The sequence below is a fragment of the Grus americana genome, chromosome 1 (genome assembly GCF_028858705.1).
Source record: "Grus americana isolate bGruAme1 chromosome 1, bGruAme1.mat, whole genome shotgun sequence".
Taxonomy (NCBI): domain Eukaryota; kingdom Metazoa; phylum Chordata; class Aves; order Gruiformes; family Gruidae; genus Grus; species Grus americana.
Window position 1 is genome coordinate 124855996 of NC_072852.1, and position 17122 is coordinate 124873117.

The 17122-nt window shown below is 65.7% G+C and overlaps 1 protein-coding gene across 7 annotated transcripts in view; it reads left to right on the forward strand.

Moving 5' to 3' along the window:
- Positions 1 to 17122, forward strand: part of BCOR (BCL6 corepressor) — an 82763-nt gene that overhangs the window by 9837 nt on the left and 55804 nt on the right. For 3 of the 7 annotated variants that reach the window (XM_054808849.1, XM_054809217.1, XM_054809311.1), the window contains exon 1: positions 14223 to 14807. The exons of 1 other annotated variant lie outside the window; for it this stretch is intronic. The gene's annotated coding sequence lies outside the window, so the exon portion shown is untranslated. Of the gene's footprint in view, positions 1 to 14155; positions 14808 to 17122 lie in introns of those variants that run through there. 3 more of the 7 variants (XM_054809028.1, XM_054809119.1, XM_054809403.1) reach the window with 3 other exon arrangements.

The following is a 17122-nucleotide window of genomic DNA, read 5'->3' on the forward strand; positions in this document are numbered from 1 at the left end:
ACAGCACAAACTTTCTTGATCTCTCTTCGAAGGAAAAAAAAAAAAAGATAACAAAAAATGGCAGCCATGGCTCTCGGGAGTCTTGAAAATCATATCCACGCTTGCGTGGACATACTAAACCTGTGATACATTCAGTGCCTCGTTAGTCTCAGTTATCAAAACTGAAACAAGAGGTGGTAAGGAGCGCAACAAAAGATGGAGTTTAAAGTCGCTCGGGGACTGCGCTCCAGTCGGCGGGAGTCCTCACCCCCTCCCTCCGCCTCCGCTTCTAAACCCCGCAAGCGTTTGATATGCAGGCAGTGAATCAGAGGGACGAGGCACCGGGGCTGGGCGAGGTGCTCGGCGGGGCGGCCGGGGCGGGGGGCGCCGCTGCCTCCCGGGGGCGCGGGCGGGGAGGTCGGCGGGGAGCCGAGCAGCGGGGGGAAAGGTGAACGCGGAGCCGAGCGGGGCACAAACCCATTAGTCGCACATAACTTGGGAAGACGCTTGGTCTCGCCATGACAACCGGCGGCCGGGGCTGCTCCCACGTCCCGCCGCCTCCCCCGGGAGCCCCTTTCCTTTCCCTTTCCCGGCGTTTGGGGAATGCGGGGCTGGAGAGACCAGCCCGGTGCGGGTAACAAAAGGGGATGAAAGGAGCTCTGTAGTTCACTTTACACGTCCGAGAGGCATTTTCATGCTCCGTAATGAGAAGGGATCATTCCGAGGAAGTTCAGATCAAAGGGGAGAGCATCCCGGGCATTTGCATAATTGCCGGATTTCGGAGCACGGGCAGGCGAGCGGCGGCTGCCCAACCTGGGCTCCGCACCGGGGACTGCTCCTCGCCTCGCCCGGGGGCCCCGGAGAGGCCCGAGGAGAGGGGAGGCTGGAGACCGTGCCCCCGCGGGGAGGCGGCGAGGCCTGCCCCGGGAGCGGGGATACGGAGGCCGCGGGGCCCCGGGCGGGGTGCTGGGGCACGGCTCCGGTGCCCGACGGCAGGGAGCTCTCGGGGGCTCCGAGGGGCGAGGATCCCCAGGTATGCGATCAAGCGGTGCCCGGGTCCCCGGGGGCCGCCTCCCCCGCTCCGCTGCTGCCGTTGTGAAGGTGGTGCCGGTGCGGATCGGTTCCCTGCTCCCAGCCGGCGACATCTGCGCCGCGGAGCCAGCACGTCGCCTCCCCGGGCGGCTGGCGGGTGGCTCCCCGCCCGGCGGCTCGCACCGCCACCAGCGAGCGGGGATAAAGGGATTAAACGGCACGCTCGCTCCGCCGGGTGGAGGCCACTTGGCCGGTTCCAGCCTACCGCTCCCCTCGCACGCCTCCCCCCGCCGCCTGCACCCCCCGGCCTCGCGGCGCTGCCCCCGGCCGGCCCCGGCAGCGGGGAGGCACCGGGCGCGCCCGTGGTGCCTCATTGTTCCCGTAACCAGCCGGGGCTGCCGCGGTGCTCGGGGCGACGGGGCTCGCCGCTGCTGCTACCGGGGAGGGGATGCCCGGGGACACCCTTTTCAGCCATTTTAAAGCGGGCAAAGCTGGAGTCTCGCCGCGGGTGCCCCGCCCCCCCCCCCAGCCGCGGAGACCACCCCGCGCCCGGGCCGTCGCTCTCGGAGATGCGGGGGTCTCCCCGGGTCCCGAAGCCGACACCGCCCGCAGACATCCCGCACCTGCGGCCCCCGGGTGAAACCCCATCCGCCACTCAGCGGGGACACCGCGCTCTCCCCGCGCTTTGTCCAGGTGATGCGGCCAGCCCTGGACCCTGCTCCCGCTCGGGTGCAGCCAGCTCCTGCCCCAGCCCCGGCTCGGGGTGCAGCCAGAACCAGGCCGGGGGGCAGTCTCCCCGCAGGAGCCTCGGCTTCTCGCATGGCCGGGCCGGCTGGCCGGGCGTCAGGGAGGTGAGGTTAGCTTCGGAGCTGGCTGGTGGATGGCATGTTGTGAAAAGCGAGTGGAGAAGGCAAATAAGAGCATGGCACCGTATAGGCTCGCCACGTGACCGAAATGTGTTTATCTCGCCCCGGAGAAGCCGGGCTGCCTGCGGAGGCCAACCTTGCTTTCATGGCACAGGCACAACTCCCGTGGCTGCGGACGGGGCTGGGCCCTGCGAGAGAGCAGAGACCACTTCTGTTTGCTTTTGCTGTCGCTTCGGCTCTTATCATTTGCCTTGTCATTCATCATCAACCTCTCCCGGTCTCCCTCCCCCTTGCACCCCCCACCCACCTACCCCCCCGCCGCCTCCCCCAGGGTCAGTCGGGAAAAGACTGGGAATCCATCTGAGGAGTGAAACGTGGGAAGAAGGGTCGGATGGAGATGTGGCCGGGGGGGGGGGGTTGGGATAAAAGCAGCTGCATGCAGAACAAAGGTGCTGGAGGGTGGCTTTTGGTGGTGGAGCAGAACCTCGTAAATGGGAGATTTCCGTTCACAAGACTCCGCTTGCACAGTTTCTGTCCTGCCCTTGAACTGACAAGTGAATATCTGCATCGCAACCAGAAAGTAAATCACACCGAGCCTGGCTCGGGGAGGGAGCGCACAACGCTTCAGTCGGTTGCTAAGTACGAAAAAGTGGAAGATTTCAGCTTTCCAGCACAGCCCCGCTTCTCCGATACAATATTTACTTTGGGAGCCCGGCGAAATGCGCTCAGCGTTTATTACGGAGAGTGCCGGAGCAAGCTCGCATTTGCGTGATTAGGAGCAAGCGGAGGAGCGGCCGTGGTGCGGAATATCAAAGCGAGACCGCCTTGGCAGGGCTCCCAGGCAGGGCTTTACTGGCACCCGCAGGATTCCGCGGGGCAGGGCGAGCGCGGTCCGGGCGGCGGCGGCTGCCGCTCCCCGCCGCCCGGGCGCGGGCACGGGGGGAGCCAGCAGCCCTTCGCGGGAGGTCAAAAGCAAACGTCGTTTCTGCCGTGGGCTCCGCGTTAACGAGGCGCAGCGGCTGGGCCGGGCCGGGCTCTGCCCGTGGGCTCGGCGCTTCGTAGCATCAGCTGCGGCCAGCCGGCCGGTAATCTCATTAGTGCCGTCGCGTTTGGGGAGAAAAGCGCCCGCCGTCCCCGCCCGGCCTCAGGAGAGCAGACAAAGGTCTGCGAGGCAAGGCCCCGCGGCCGTGCCACGGCGGGCCGGCCCTGTTAATGTTCAATCGGGAGCGGGAGAGCCGTGCCTCTCCTCCAGGCTCCGCGCCGGGGGGGGGGCGGGGAGCCGACCCCCACCCGCTGCTGCTGGCCGGGCTGCGCAGAGGCCAGTCCAACGCAACGCGCCTCTCCATCTTGCTCCACCGGGATATTTTCTCCTTGGAAGTTATGCTAAAATAACATTTGTGTGCACGTTAATGATTTATTTATGTGGCTAATAACGCTCACATTCTCGCTGATATTTGTCTAGGCCAAAGACCAGCTGCGAAATGCCCCGCAGCTGTAGCCAGTGCTAGAACAGAGTGCCTTGGAGCCAGAAATCAATGCTCCTGAAATGAACAAGTGGACAACTTATTAGGCTCAGTCACTCCACACGCCGTCCCCTGATAACGAATAGATGAAGTAGGCACTGGAGGAAGGACGCGTCTGGGAAGACCACACATGCCCACTCCTTCGCGGCAAGGCCAGGCAATTCCGCAGTGCGCAGATGGCTGCACGGACATCCCCGGGCTGCGCATCACCTACTCGAGGCAAGGGCTGAGACAGGGCACTCGCAGGCGACCTGGGGTTAGGTGGCGATAAATACGGCAAGCACCCAGGAGAATGGCTCCGGGAGTCATTGGTAAAAGGTGTCCGGTTTTCCTGCCGCTCCAGAAAGCACAACCGACAGGTTCAGCGAGATCACATAATTGTGGCGTCTTCTGCCTAGAAACTGTCGCGCTAATTTTGCATTTTTACCATCCACGGTGAGGAAAAATACCTGTCCTCCCGCAATGCAAATCCTTACGCAAATAGATCTGCGGGCGCACAGGGAGCCGCTGCCACCCAGACCTCCTAGCCCGGATTGAGATGGGCCGACTGGCAGCAGCACGCCCCGAAAGCACACGGTATCGTGCAAACTCCTCGGCAGCCCCTTGCAACTCGCTGCTGGCTGAGAAAAGTCCGAGCAGGAGCCTGCGGTTAATCTCCGAGGCCTTCATGCATCCCTGGCGAGCAGTGCCCCAGCGATAAGTGCAATTAACATAACAGACACTAAAATAGGAGAGAGCGGCGCTGAATTTAATTTGCAGGCTTAAAAAAAAAGGGGGGGGGGACACCAACTTAGCACTTGGAACGGTCTAGTGATGAACGCGGGGAGCGAGGGGAAGGCGGCGGAGCAGCCTTCCTGCCTCGGAGAGGGACCGCGGCCGGTCCCGCGGACCCGCTCCGGGAGTCGGGACCACCTTAGTGCGCGCAGCACCGCAAAACATTTCTAGACAGGTAAACTCCTCCGACGGGAATGCCTCCCGCCGCGCCGCCCCAGCGCGGCTCCCCCCTCCCCCCCGCGGGCGCTCCCGCGGCGACGGGGGCAGCCGCAGCGCGACCAGGTCGCCGGCGGGGGCAGGCACCTACCGGAGCCTCTTTCCTGCCCTCCCCCCCCCGACAGGCACACACCTCGATCCGGCTCGCTTTCCTGTCCCCGCTGCCTCGGGGGAGAGGGAGGAAATAGATCGGGGGGGGGGGGAGAAGCGACTCGGTAACCCCTTCCTCGCTTTTCCTCGTAATCCCCCCCTCCGCCTCCTGCAAACTGCCTCCCATTAGCAGCTGAAGTTCACAAGAGAGCGAGACATAAAGAGAGGGAGATCGAGGTTTCCGAGAAAAGGGAGAGGCGAAAATAGCGAGGCAGAGATAAAAAAAAAAAAAATCGTCGCAACCGAGGGACCCACCGATCGGCTGGGAAGCTGGTGGTATCCGGCCGAGGGAGCGGGCAGGAAGGAAGGGAGAAAAAGAGGGCTTTAAAAAACTGGAAGGCAAAAAGCTGTTGGGGAGGAAGTGTAAGCCGAGAGGGAGGCTGGGGGAGGGGAGAGAGCGCCATCTTTTCATGTCACAGTCACAGAGACAGCGCTGGGCTCGGCCACAGCGTCTCGGTTTCTTTTTAACAGCGGAAAACGTGCGATTAGCAGGCAGACGGGCGGAGACTACGAGCCCTGCGCGCACACACGGCCCGCAGCTCTGTCTCCGCGCCGTGTAATCCCAGCGCTCAGCCCTGCTGCACCCCCTCATTAAAAACCCGGAGATTTCCTCCTCCTCCTCCGCTCTCCGAGGAAAACAACGCCTGCCACCGCCTGAACCCGGGCAGCGCCGCCCGCCCCGCAGCGCCCTCCCTGGGGCCGCCCGGGGGCCCCGCGCTCCCCGCCGCCCTGCCCGGCCTTGCCCTGCTCGGCCTTGCCCTGCCCTGCCCGACGGGCTCTGCAGTCCCCGCCGCTCGGCCCCAGCCTCCCTGCGGGAGGCTGATGTTCACCACCCCATCGCAGAGGGCCACCGCCCCCGGGGGGGGTGTACACGCCGGGGAGGGCCTGGCTGTAGCCCCCCCGTCTCCCGTCCTCGGGGTCTGCTGCTTCCCCGCTGCCGGGGCGCCTGCTCGCTGCCTGCCCCCCGCGCCCTCCCTTTATCCATCCGAGGGCGAGGGTGGGGTGCGCCGAGCCGGAGCTTCCCGCGCTGTGGTCGGCGGCGGGGAGCAGCGCCGGGATCCCCCGGGACCCGGCGATCCCGCGGAGGAGCCGGGCACCGCCGCCTACGGCCCCATGAACGGCGCTTTATTCCGCAGCGCTCAAACCCCTCATTGTGTTTGGCAGAATCACCTGCCTCCTCCGGAGCCGGGCGATTAATTTAATGCGATACAGAGCGCGCTCCGTCCCGGTCCCTCCTCGGCGGGGAGATCTCCGCCGGGCGCTCTCCCCGCAGCCGCGGCGCGGAGGAGGGGCACGACACGGAGCGGCACGGCACGGAGCGGCACGGCGAGGCGGGCTGGCAGGCATCCTCTGAGCACCGACTCTCCCGGCGGCACCCGGGGAAACCTTCCCCGCCCGGTAGCGGCAGCTCAGATCGGAGTCGCACAAGCAGCCGCCGCGCAGACCTGCTCGGTGCCCGGGGTGGGGGGGTCTGCGAGGCGGGCGGGGGCCGAGCCGTGCCTGGCGAGGGGATTTGCTGGGTCGTTGGCTGCGCCTGGGGAAAGGCGGGCGGGGGGGGGGATTGGCTGCGCCTAGCGATGGGGGATTTGAGAGGGAAGGGGAGGGGGTGGCTGGGCTCGGTGGAGGGGGGGGGCTGGCTGCCGCGACTGCTGGGGACGGCGGCTGTTGTTATTACTGTTATTGTTATTTTTAGGGGGCGGCGGTGGTGGGAGCGGGGGGGGGTGGGGCGGGCCGAAGTCGGCGGGGGGCGATGTGGAAGGGGGGCCGCCGGCTGCGCCCGCGGAGGGGGCATGAGGTGAGGGCGGTGGGAGAAGCGTCTCCTCTGTTTCTAATAAAGGAAACGACTTTTATTGAACGATAAATGCAGGGGAACGAAAGTCGTGTGGGTGCGCCTGGTGGGGGCGATTGATTTGGCGGAGGGGGGGGAGGAGAGAGGCGCTGCCCGTGCCGGCGCGGGGTGTTTGGGGCTGGGGGCACGCAGCGGCGAGGGGTCGGCTGGCCTCGGCTGCTCCTGCCCGGGGGGTATCTCGGGGAGGGGGCGTTGGCCGCTCCGGTGGAAGGGGGCGAGGGCTGCCCCTGTTCGTGGGGGGGCTGGAGAGGGGGAGAGCGGCATGCTCGCGGTGGGGGGTCCGGAGGGAGGGGGGGCGTAGGCCGTGGGGTGGTGCCGCCTGCCCCTCTCGGGCAGGGGGGGCTGAGGGGGAGGTGTCGGCTGCGCCTTGCCAGTTGGGATTTGATAGGGGCGGTAGGAGACACGTCTCCTGTTTCTAATAAAGGAATCGGCTTTTATTGAAGGATAAATGCAGAGAACCAAAGTCGTGTGGGCTGCAGCCGCCGAGCTTCGTTAGCTGCCGATGTGACTGTGAAGATAAAACGCTCCACAATAACTCGAGCGCGAAGAGCGCCGGGGATGGGGACGCGCACTCCCCGCCTGCCCCGGCCCCCGGCCCGGGCCCTCCCCACCCCCGCTGTGCCCTGCGCCCTCGGCCCCGGGCCCCGCGGCGGAAGGTGCCAGGGGAACCTCAGACCGTGCTAACGGCTCGGCCTTGGGACTTCGCCAAGTTTCTCTGACTTAGGGGAACTCTGGGGATGAGTAATCGCGCCAGGCTAGGGTTTGGGAGGGTGGTTGGTTTTTTTTTTCTCTCTCTCTTTTTTCCCCTTGTCATCAGCTGCTGACCCACTCACTTCGAGAGCACGGTACCGACGGGTTTCTGAGAAGGGCGGCGGGAGGAGACCGGGGATGCGGCGAGCCCGGGGAAGCCCCTCCACCATCTCGGCTCCGCACCGAGCCACCCCGGCTCCGCTCCGGCCCCGAGCACGTCGGGGCCGCGCGGGGTCCTCGCTATCTCGGCTCCCATGCGGGGCCCCTGGATGCGGCTTTGCCGGGAGACGAGGGAACGCACGCACGCCCACGCCACACACACTCCGCTGCCTCGCGTGGAGGCCCGTGCGGAGGTTTCCCAGGGCAGCGAGGACACGCCGCGGCTGCGCCTTGCCCTCGGGGAGGTGTCGGGAAGCCTTTTCTACTCGGCATGTCGGTTTATCGCAGGCGGCGACAGCTCAAGGACGGGAGGGGGAAACTCCGGGCCTGGGGGGAGGCCCCCGGGGACAGGGAAGCAGCGCGTAGTCCTGGCCGTGGCCGTGGCGGGCGTGGGCACGCCGAGCCCCGCTGCCCGGCGGGCGGGGAGGAGCGGCGCTCGCATCCTGCCTGCCGGCCCCGGGGCGGGCGCGGCGGAGCCTTGCCCGGTGCCGCGGAGAGCAGGGCCACCGCTGTGTGCGCCGGGCGCCGTGCCCGCCCGCGGCCTCTGAGTGTGCCTGCCGGGCGGCAGGGCGCGGGGGCGGCCGCGGGGTAGGAAGCGGCTGGGGGGTCTTGGGGGGTGAGGAGAGGAAGCAGAAACGACTCGATGCCGAGCGCGGCCGCCGACAGCGGATCCTGCAGCTTGGCTGGGGGCAGGCCGGGGGGGATGGGAGCATCGCCAACCTCGCCGCCCCGATGCCGTCGGGGGTGCTGCAGCGAAACGATCTGGAAAAGGCAGCCCGGCTCTCGCTCTGCCTCACCCGCCGCCGCATGTGGTGCCGACGTGGGGCTCTCCCCAGCGCAGCTCCCTGCTCGGTTTACGGGCAGCGAGGGGCCGGTAAGGCGGGCCGCGTCCCCCGCCTGCAACGGGGGGCGGCCGGCGGGCACGGCCGGGGAGCGCCGCGGAGCTGGGCGCGCTGCTAATCTCGGCGCCTGGCAGGTTTCAGTCCCCTGATTACCTGCGTGATTTGGCTTCCGAGAGGCGCGCTAGGAAGCGGCTGCTGCCCTGGTTTGGGTACCGCGGCGGGGGGGAGGAGGGGGGAGGACACAACCTAGGGAGATGAAGTGAGGACGGGGTTTTAAATGGCATTTCTGAACGGAAAATACTTTTATTTTCCCTTGGTTTTTTGAAGCTGCTTTCGAAATGAACATTTTCAGCGATAAGAGGTGACCGATCAGAATCGCTGGGGGGAGGTTGTAAGCAGACGTTTTGCCCCAGCTTACTGTTATCTTATCTTTCACACTTGCAGGGCGAAAAAGTGGCTTATCTTTATACCCACCCCCCTCTCGCCTTAATTGCTAAAAACACTGTGAAGTGTTAAGTACAGGACTAAAGAATCTCTCCGCGTGTCTGCCATGCGAGTGAAGGGGGGGGGGGGAAATCTGATTTGAAAAATTAGGGGCTTTTCTCTGGAAAAGTACACACGTGTACACACCGAGAGCCCCTCCCTGCCCCTGCTCCGCTGCCGCTTTGATGTTGCAGGCTCTCATTTCATATGTATGCACCCCGGCGAGCCACCCGACGCTGCCGGGCTTCCAGCCGGGGCGCAAATCCCGCTCCGCACGCCGGCGAGGCCGGGGGCCGCGCTGCGGGGCGCGGGCGCTGAGGGCGGCGGAGGCCTCCGCTGTCACCTCTGGGGCGGAGTGAATAACCCCAGTGTTTATCAACCCGGGCGCGGAATTGGTATTCAGCGCCGAGCCATGGCATCGTCTCCTCGTTTTCTCTCCCCACCCCCTCCGAAACAAAACACAACACAAAAACAAAACCAGAAGGAGGACGGAGGTGATTCATCGACTGTATCCAATTATTAACATACAAGCTGTAGTCTGCACAAACACACCTTCAAACCATGGCGGTTCCCCCGGCCGCCGTATTATATTTAAACTCGGGAGCGTGGTGGCTGCCGTGCCTCCGCCGCTCGCTGCCACTCCTCCCAGGCCGCCGAGGGACGGGGACGGGGCGCAGCCCGCGACCCCCGGGTCTACGGGTCCCCACCGGGAAAAAGGGGTGCAGCCCCCGGCTACCGCGCATCGCCTTCAACGGCGAAGGCTCAACCTCGCTCGCACCGCTCTCCGGCTCGGACCGGGGTTTTGTCTTGCTTCGGTTCCTGTCGTCCCCCGCCGCCTTCCCCGTCGCCCGCCCGCCGAGCCCCGCCGCGCCCCCCGCTGCCCCCCGCCGGGCTGGGGGGGAGGCGAGGAGAGCGACAACCTCGCCGGCGCTATTTTTACTCCTCTCCAGACTTGTGCGGCGCACGCCCCCTCCCCTGCAGGGCCTTGCCTAGCGGCTGCATCTCCCCGCTGACAGGAGCGACCGGGGCTGCCGGCGGCCCTCCTTTCACCTCCTCCTGCCTGGCCGGCCCGCCCGCCCCACCACCGGCAGGGCCCGGCCTCTGCGCCCGGGGCAGCGCCCCGCTGCAGCTCTCTGCCCGAGGGGACAGTGCGGGGGCGAGGGGGGGTGGGACACAGGCGCGCCGCAAGCAGACAAAATGGCCGAGGTATGCAAGTGGGAGAGGTGGAGGGGGCAGCTCGCAGCCAGCTTGCCCTCCTCCTGCAGCGGGGGTGCCGGGGCTGCCGCCCCCCCCCTCCCCCAGCCCGGGGTAGGGGCTGTGCCTCCAGCCCGTTCTCCCGTGGCCGTCCCGGCGGACTCGGCGCCTCGCCTTCCCCATCGAGCTTTGCCCGGGCCCAGCGAGCGCTTCCCCCGGCCGCGGCGGCAGCCGGCCTCGGGCCCCGGGCGGCAGGCCGAGCTTCCCGGCTGGAGGATGGCCGAGACGTGCGTGTGTTCGTGTGCCTCTCCCTCCCGGGCTGTCCGCTCCGAGCGGCAAACGGGACCCGGAGGACCGCGGGCATCTCCGCTCTTTTGTGGAGCGGGGGAAGGGTGCGGAGCAAAGCAAACACAACCGGAGAGATTTGTCATTCGCCTTTGTAAGAAAGATAGCGGCGCTTAGTCCGTGAACCGAGCGCGTCTCGGGCTCTTCTGGGGAGAGGGAGAGAAAATAATGGATCTCCTGTCAACAGAGTAGCCCTGAACTACGAAGTAAAATTATAGTACTTCTGCTATGCAAAACCCCCTTGATTGCACGGGGAGTTTGCATGGCGGTGTAACAATATGCTGGCACCGTGTCAGGTCTGAAAGCGCTGCAGACCCTGTATAACGCCAATTGAGGCTTGTCTTGTTTTGTTATTCAGATTTCTACACTTCCATTAAAAACAGCCTTACAATAAGCAATGATAAAGGTCTGATTTAAGACACACTCAAGCAGGGCAATTCAGAGCTTAGGACAGTGATCTGTTATTTATAGGCTTTTCCTAGCACTCATCACCAGGCTGTCTGAGCACCTCGCTCGCATTAATTCATTTTACCTTCGCTGCGCCCATCTCCCCTCTCTCTTTCATTTCCCGTGCCCGGGAGACACGCGTGCTCCGGTTGCCGTTTGGCGGGCAGGGGAGCGGGGCGTGGAGGGGGACGGAGGCCCGGCCTCGCCGCTCCTGCGGTTTAACCCCCAACTTTCTGAGGTGTGCGGGACGAGGGCGGGGGTGTGGGGGGCTTCCAATTAGAGGCGGCGCTGGAGGTAAATGAGAGCCAGCGTAAAGCCATCCCACTTGGAAACCTCCTGCGAGAAGCCCATTCTGCCATTAACAATGGATTTGTCTTTACGAGGAGGTTAAGTACTTAGCATTATCGGAGCAGCCGTTTCTGCGAGCGCATCCTCGCCCGGCTCCGCGGCGGCAGCAGCGGTAGCGCGGAGCCCCGAGCATCTGTGCGCGGAGCTTCCCCCCCCCCCCGGCTCCCAGGGAGAGAGCAGTGTGCAGCGGCCTGACCCGGGGGTCAGCTCCCTCCGGAGCGTGTGGGAGGGGGGAGGCGGCCCGGTAATCCGCAAAGCAAGAGCATGCTCTGCATTTTCCGGGGTTAGCTCGGCGATGTCCGTCGCACTCGCGGCAGGGGAAGGCGTCGCGGCTCGCAGCCGGGCCGAGCCAGGCCGCGGGAGGAGCGAACTGAAGCCCCAATGTCTTCGCCGGGAGCCGCCAGCCTCCCGCTGCAAAGCTCGGGGACCCGGGGAACAAAAAAGGCACAGAGGCAAACAAGCGCGGGTCTGTTCCTCCCCGTCACGGAGGAAACTGCGTTCACAAAGAAAAAGTTGAACTACGGTTAAAAATAAAAGTGGAGCGAGTTTATCCCGAGATAACTTGAAGTCATTAGTTAAAAAAAAAAATCGAACCCGGCCCCAACCACCCAGCCCCACGCTGTAGGCGCACACATGTGATCAGGAGTTTGCAGCCCGGGGGAAGGGAAGCGGACGACTTTTGTGACGCAAGTGCGGGCCGATGGCACCGCGGATCCAGACCTGCGGGGAGAGACAAAGCCCAGATCAATGCAGCCGGGGAGCCGCGAGTGCGGCCACCACGTCGGGAGATGGGCTAGTTCTGTTTTCGTACCGAAAGAAGCAATTTTAATGAGGTTTTCCCTCGGAAAGGGGGGAAAAAAACCCAACAGAGGCCTTTCCTCCAGCTGCGTGCCTGTAACTCACGTGTGTTCAGTCTAATAACTTTTAATGTCTAGCCCTAAAACATCTTTATAAAAAATAGCTTTACAGCGTAATAGGCCAGGTGTCCTTCTGCTTGTTATCGGAGATTAAAAAAACGTGTGGGAGCCTTTTCAGATGCGTGGCTCGCCGCGCCGGGATCAAAACCAGTCGCTGCCCGGGGCCGTGCGTCCCGCCGTCCGGCACGGCGGGACCGCAGCCCGGCCGCCGTGCTCGGCGGCTCCCCGGGCTCCCCTGCGAGGAAGCCGAGCAGTGCGGCTGGAGTTTCGGGTTTCAGACGGTGGATATTTCACTTCTGCTTTGAGACGGGTGAGTTTTTAAGAGAGACGTGGCAAAAACCCAAAGCCCCGTGATGGCAGTTTCGTGAAATGCCAACCCTCTGGTTGTGACCCGGCTGCGTGTGTATGTGGGGTGTGCACTCCGTGTCCCCCTCCCCGAGCATCTGGCGACTCTCGCGGGTTTTTTTCCAGACGTTGCTTAGATTCTAGATTAAAAACTTCTGGATTTTTTTTGGGAGGGGGGAGGGGGTTGCGCTATGGTAGCTACAACTTTGGGAACTCCTGCTTTTCCATCTTCAGAGATAAGCAGCAGCGGCGGAGAGCAGGCAGGCAGCCCCAGCAGTCCTGCTCTGGCGCTCAATACTCATCGCTTTGCTTGCTGCTTGTGCGCTCTCGGCGAGGAAAGCTCTCGTCTCCGCAGCCTTTTCGCGCAGGGTCTTGGACGTGGCGATTAAAAATCCCCCCCGGGGCGAACTGTCCGCGTTAATCTCCTGGCGTTTGGCTGGCAGTCGCTCCCACACGGAGCGGCGGCGAGAAGGGCTCGATACGGCGCCGGCGGCGCTGAGGTGGCAAAACTCCCGCTTCGCCGGGAAGGCGCCGGGCGGTGCGGGGGAGCTGCGGGGCCGCGGGCACGGTCTGGCCCTGCGGCCCGGGGCCGCCCCGGGAGCCTGTGAGCCGCGGGCTCCACCGGACCAAACCTGGGAGTATCGGCGGGGATGGGCGTTATGAACGTGAAATTTACGAGTCGAGCTCGCCGAGCCAAAAGTTGCCTTGCCAAAGTAAATAGATGCAGCCGATAACTACCAACCCGGAGATTAAAGGGCTCCTCAACCCGGGCAGAAATCTTAAAGCAGCCGTAGAAATGCCAGCGAGTGAAACGGCACTTCAGTCACCACCCCACCCCGGGTTGCCACACAGCTCACACGCGATAAAAACCGCGTAAAGGGCTGCCAAAGCCGGATCAGGCGAAAACGCGCTTTAATAAGGTCCCTCCCGCTCCCCCCCCCCCCCGCTCCGCGCAATGCAGACGTTGACAAACGAGTGGCTTTTTTTCCATCCCGATTCAGAGCTCGGAGAAGGGGACCGGGGGAAAGCGCGGAAATCAGCGCGGCCGAGCCGCGGAACACGCAAAGTTGGGGGCGGCGGGTGGGACCAGAGAGGGGCCCCGGGGCTGGGGGTGGGGGAGAAACCCCCTCCACGCGTGGAAGGGTGCGAACGAGAGGTTCCGTGCGCCCTGTGACCCGTGCGGGGGGTCAGGACGGCTGCGAGCCCTTGGCGGGTCCTGGGGCGGCGGGGATGCCCTTGCGCGACGGGGGGAACCCGGAGCCGGCGGGTCTGGGTGGGGGCGCGATCTGCACCGCCGGGGGGGATCCCGTGCGGCGGGGCGCGCTGGGGGGAGCGGGGCGGGAAGGCTGGGGGCATCCGGCTGAGGGGCCGGGGGCGAACGGGGCGGCGGGGGGTGGGCAGCGCGGCGCAACCCGCCGCGGAGCCTCGCAGCGATGTCTGGCAGCGCCGCCGCCGCCGCCGGGGTTTTGACAGCTTGGCGGAGCGGAGTGAGCGGAGCTTTATGGTAATTGCGGTTCTCCACTGGCCTTCTGGGTAGCGAGTGAGGGGAGTATCGGCGGGGCGGGGGGGCGGCTTTCCTCTCCCTGCCGGCCGGGGAGCGCGGAGTCCCCCCGGGGCGCCGCAGCTTGGCAGCGACCTGTGCCAGCCGGGGGGAACGGGGGAGGCGAGGCGAGGGGCCGGCAGCGCGGCAGGGGAGGGGGGGCAAATCAATTAGTCAGGGCAAGCGGGAGGACCGGGCGAGCGGCCGGGCGAGCCCTGCCTGGGCAGGGAAACGCAGCCAGGGGAGGGGGGAAACTTGCAGAGGGAAAAAGCGGTGGCGGCGCTGCTGCTGCTGCCGCTGCTGCTGGCGGCGGCTCCCTCGGTGCAGCGCCTGCCCGGGGGGAGGGGAAGGGAGGGGAGGCGGCGGCTGGAGGAGGAGGGAGAGAGGGAGGGGGGATGCGAGGGGAGCGCAGCGTGCAGCAGACGGAGCCCGGTCTCCCAGCGGCAAGGTGAGGAAGAGCGGCTTTCCCGGCGGACTAAAGAGGGGGGGGGGGGAGAGGAAGAAAAAGAGAGAGAGAGAGGAGGAGAAGAGGAGGAGGAGAATTAAATCCCCAGCCACACACACACAAAGCCGCGGCGGCCAGGGCACGGGAGACGGCGGCGCGGGCGAGATGTGTGGAGCGCCGCGCTCGCCAGCGCAGGAACTTCGCCCGGAGCAAGCCAGCAACATGGCGCTGCCAAACCAGAGCCGGCAGCCGGAATGAGCATCGCGGGCTGCCGCTCCCGTTCCCGCCGCTGAGCCCAGCCGAACCGAGAAGCAAAGCTTTTCCCGAGGGCACCTGCCCCGTCGGCGCAGGCGACGGCTGCGCTCCTGCCCCAAGCGCCCTGCAGCTCCCTGCCTTCCCATACCCCTTCCCCGGCCCGCCCGCGCCGGGGCAAGCCGCGGCACACGCACCCAAGGAGAGGGGGAGGGGGTTCGGGAAACTTTTCTCGCCCCCCCCCCGTCTCCGACGGGGCTGCCCTTCCCGGGAGAGCAGCAGGGCGAGGCGACGGTGCGGAGACCCGCGGCGCGGACCGCGCACGCCGCAGCCCCGCGGCGCGGCAGGAAGGTCAGTGCTCCGCTCCGCGAACAGCTCCCGTGCGGAAGCGCCGCCGCCGAGTCCCGCGGCGACGGGGCAGCCCCGGGGCTCCCCTCGCCCCATCGTGGGGACGGCAGAGCGGCGACGGCGCCGCGGCCGAAAGTTACGGCGCGGGGCAGCAGGGCTCAGACGGGGGTGGCGGGCGGGCGGCGGCGGGGGGAAGAGGGGTCCCCCGGTACGCCTCCGGGGCTGCGGTGGCGGAGGGGAAGTTTGGAGGCAGTTGCTTGTAGAGATGCCTGTTTGGGGCGGTGGGGGGGGCGAAGAAGCCGCCGGTCTCGCTTTCGGCTACGGTGCGCCTGGTGGGGGTGGTGGTGTTCCCCGTCGTCTCGCAGTCGACGATCGGGAAGGCACCGGGGCAGCGGTGTTGCGGGGCAGCGTCCCGGGGGACGGGGCGAGTAAGGAGCGGCGCTGCCGACCCGGTGAGCGGGGACGGCTCCGGAGCACGGACGGCTCCCGAGCCGGGCGGGCTGGGCTCCGCGCTCCCCGCCGAGAGCAGCGCGGGGTCCGGGGCGGGCGGGCAGGTGAGCAGCGGGGAGAGCCCGCTGCGGGCTGCCTTCTCCTCGCCGGGAGAGCCCGGGGCGCCGCTCCCCCCCTTCCCTCTGCCCCGGCGGGGCGGGAGCCGACGCGCACGTGGGGCAGGGCGGCCCGGGGCTTTCCCGTGCGCGGAGAGCTGTGCTGGCGTGAGGTCCGGCGTGACACGGAAGTTTAGTCAGCCCTAAAATGTAGTTTGGAGTTGGAGAGCGAGCCGGAGGGACGCTCGGGGCTTGCCATCAAAGGGCCGGCCGGAGGGGGACGGCCAGGCAGGGAGGCAGCGGAGGCTGCTTTGTGAAGCCCGGGCCAAGTGGGGCGGCTCTGCGCAGCATATGAGGCATGCATTTGATGTTCGCGGAGCGAGTCCGGGGGCGAGGGCTGCGGATCGTTCACGTTCCTCTTTCTTTCTCGATGTGTGTTGCGTGTGGTTTCCCCCCACCCCCCCCTCTCGTTTCCGCGATGTCTGTCGGATCCCGTGTTTGGTGATCGCGGAGGGGGCGAGGGGGAGACGAAAAGCACCTCCCCCTCTCCCCCGACAAAAAAAGCCCCGACGGTAGTGAGCGGTGTAAAACTGACAAAGTGTGAGGACTGGCTTTAATGGTATCGCCTCGGAGCTCCTCAGAGCATTAATTCCCACTAATGAATCTTTTCCAGAAACTCCGTTCATTGCTTTCATCTGCTCTTTGGAGCCTGCAGCTTTTGTATTCGTATTTGTATTAAGGGGGGGGGCGGGGCGGGGAGATCCCAGCCCGCACCACGTAGCCCCGTAGCAAAGCCCGGATTTTCCAAAGGTTTCTATTAACTTTTTTTTTTCCGCGCCCTCCCCGTTGGCCCTACCGCGGGGGGCGACCGGGGGGGAGCCGTGCCCCGCCAGGGCCGCTTGGGAACAAAGCTGGGGGCGAGAGCGGGCGGGCGGTGCGGGATCTCGGCCCCCGGGACAGCGCCCGCACACCCCGCCGGTGGCTCCGCCGCGCCCGGGTCGCCGCCGCCCGCGCTGCTCCCTCCCCCGCCCGCCCTTCCTTCTCCCGCAGCTTTGTGCGCACCGCTGCCCGCTGAGCCCGGCGTACCGCTTCCTCCGGCCGCCGCTCTCGCCTACTTTCGTCCCCGAGACGCTGGTGCTTGCCTGTCTGGAGCCCGGTGCCGCCGCGCTTGCGACACACCGATTCATTTCCTTTCGGTTCTGCTGTCGGAGCCGCTGTGTGGGTTTTTTTTTCTTCTCTTTTTTTTTTTTTTTCCTTCCCGAGAGGTAGCCAGCGCAGCGCTCACCCTAATTGCTTTTAGGAGGATTAGGAGCAAATTCCTCTCCCCCCCCCGCCGCCTACCCCCGCCGGTTGCCTTCGCGCGCCGGGGTTGCAGTTTATCCCTGGTGCAGTTCTTTGAATTGCTGTCACAAATAGGTGACTCAGAGTTAATTAGGAAGTATGCACCGGATCAATGGGCTGCACAGCTCATTAGTTATTCCCCAGCCTTTTGCAGCGTTGGACCTCCGGCTCCTCGCCCCGTATATACCTCTTTAATACGCAACCCGGAGGGCTGGCAGGGACCAGGGAGCACTTCGGGTGAGGGGGGCTGGGTGTGAAGGGGAGTGATGAATACGGACATTGAAGTTTCCAGGTTGGGAGGTTCCGTGGACTAGCGGCCGGGTCGCTCCTGACGCCCTCCCTCCCCCCCCGCAGCCCCTCCCGCCCCGGCTATCAAACCTGCCTCCCCGCACGGGCGTGGAGGGCCCTCGCCTGCCCCGAGGTCGGAGGGAC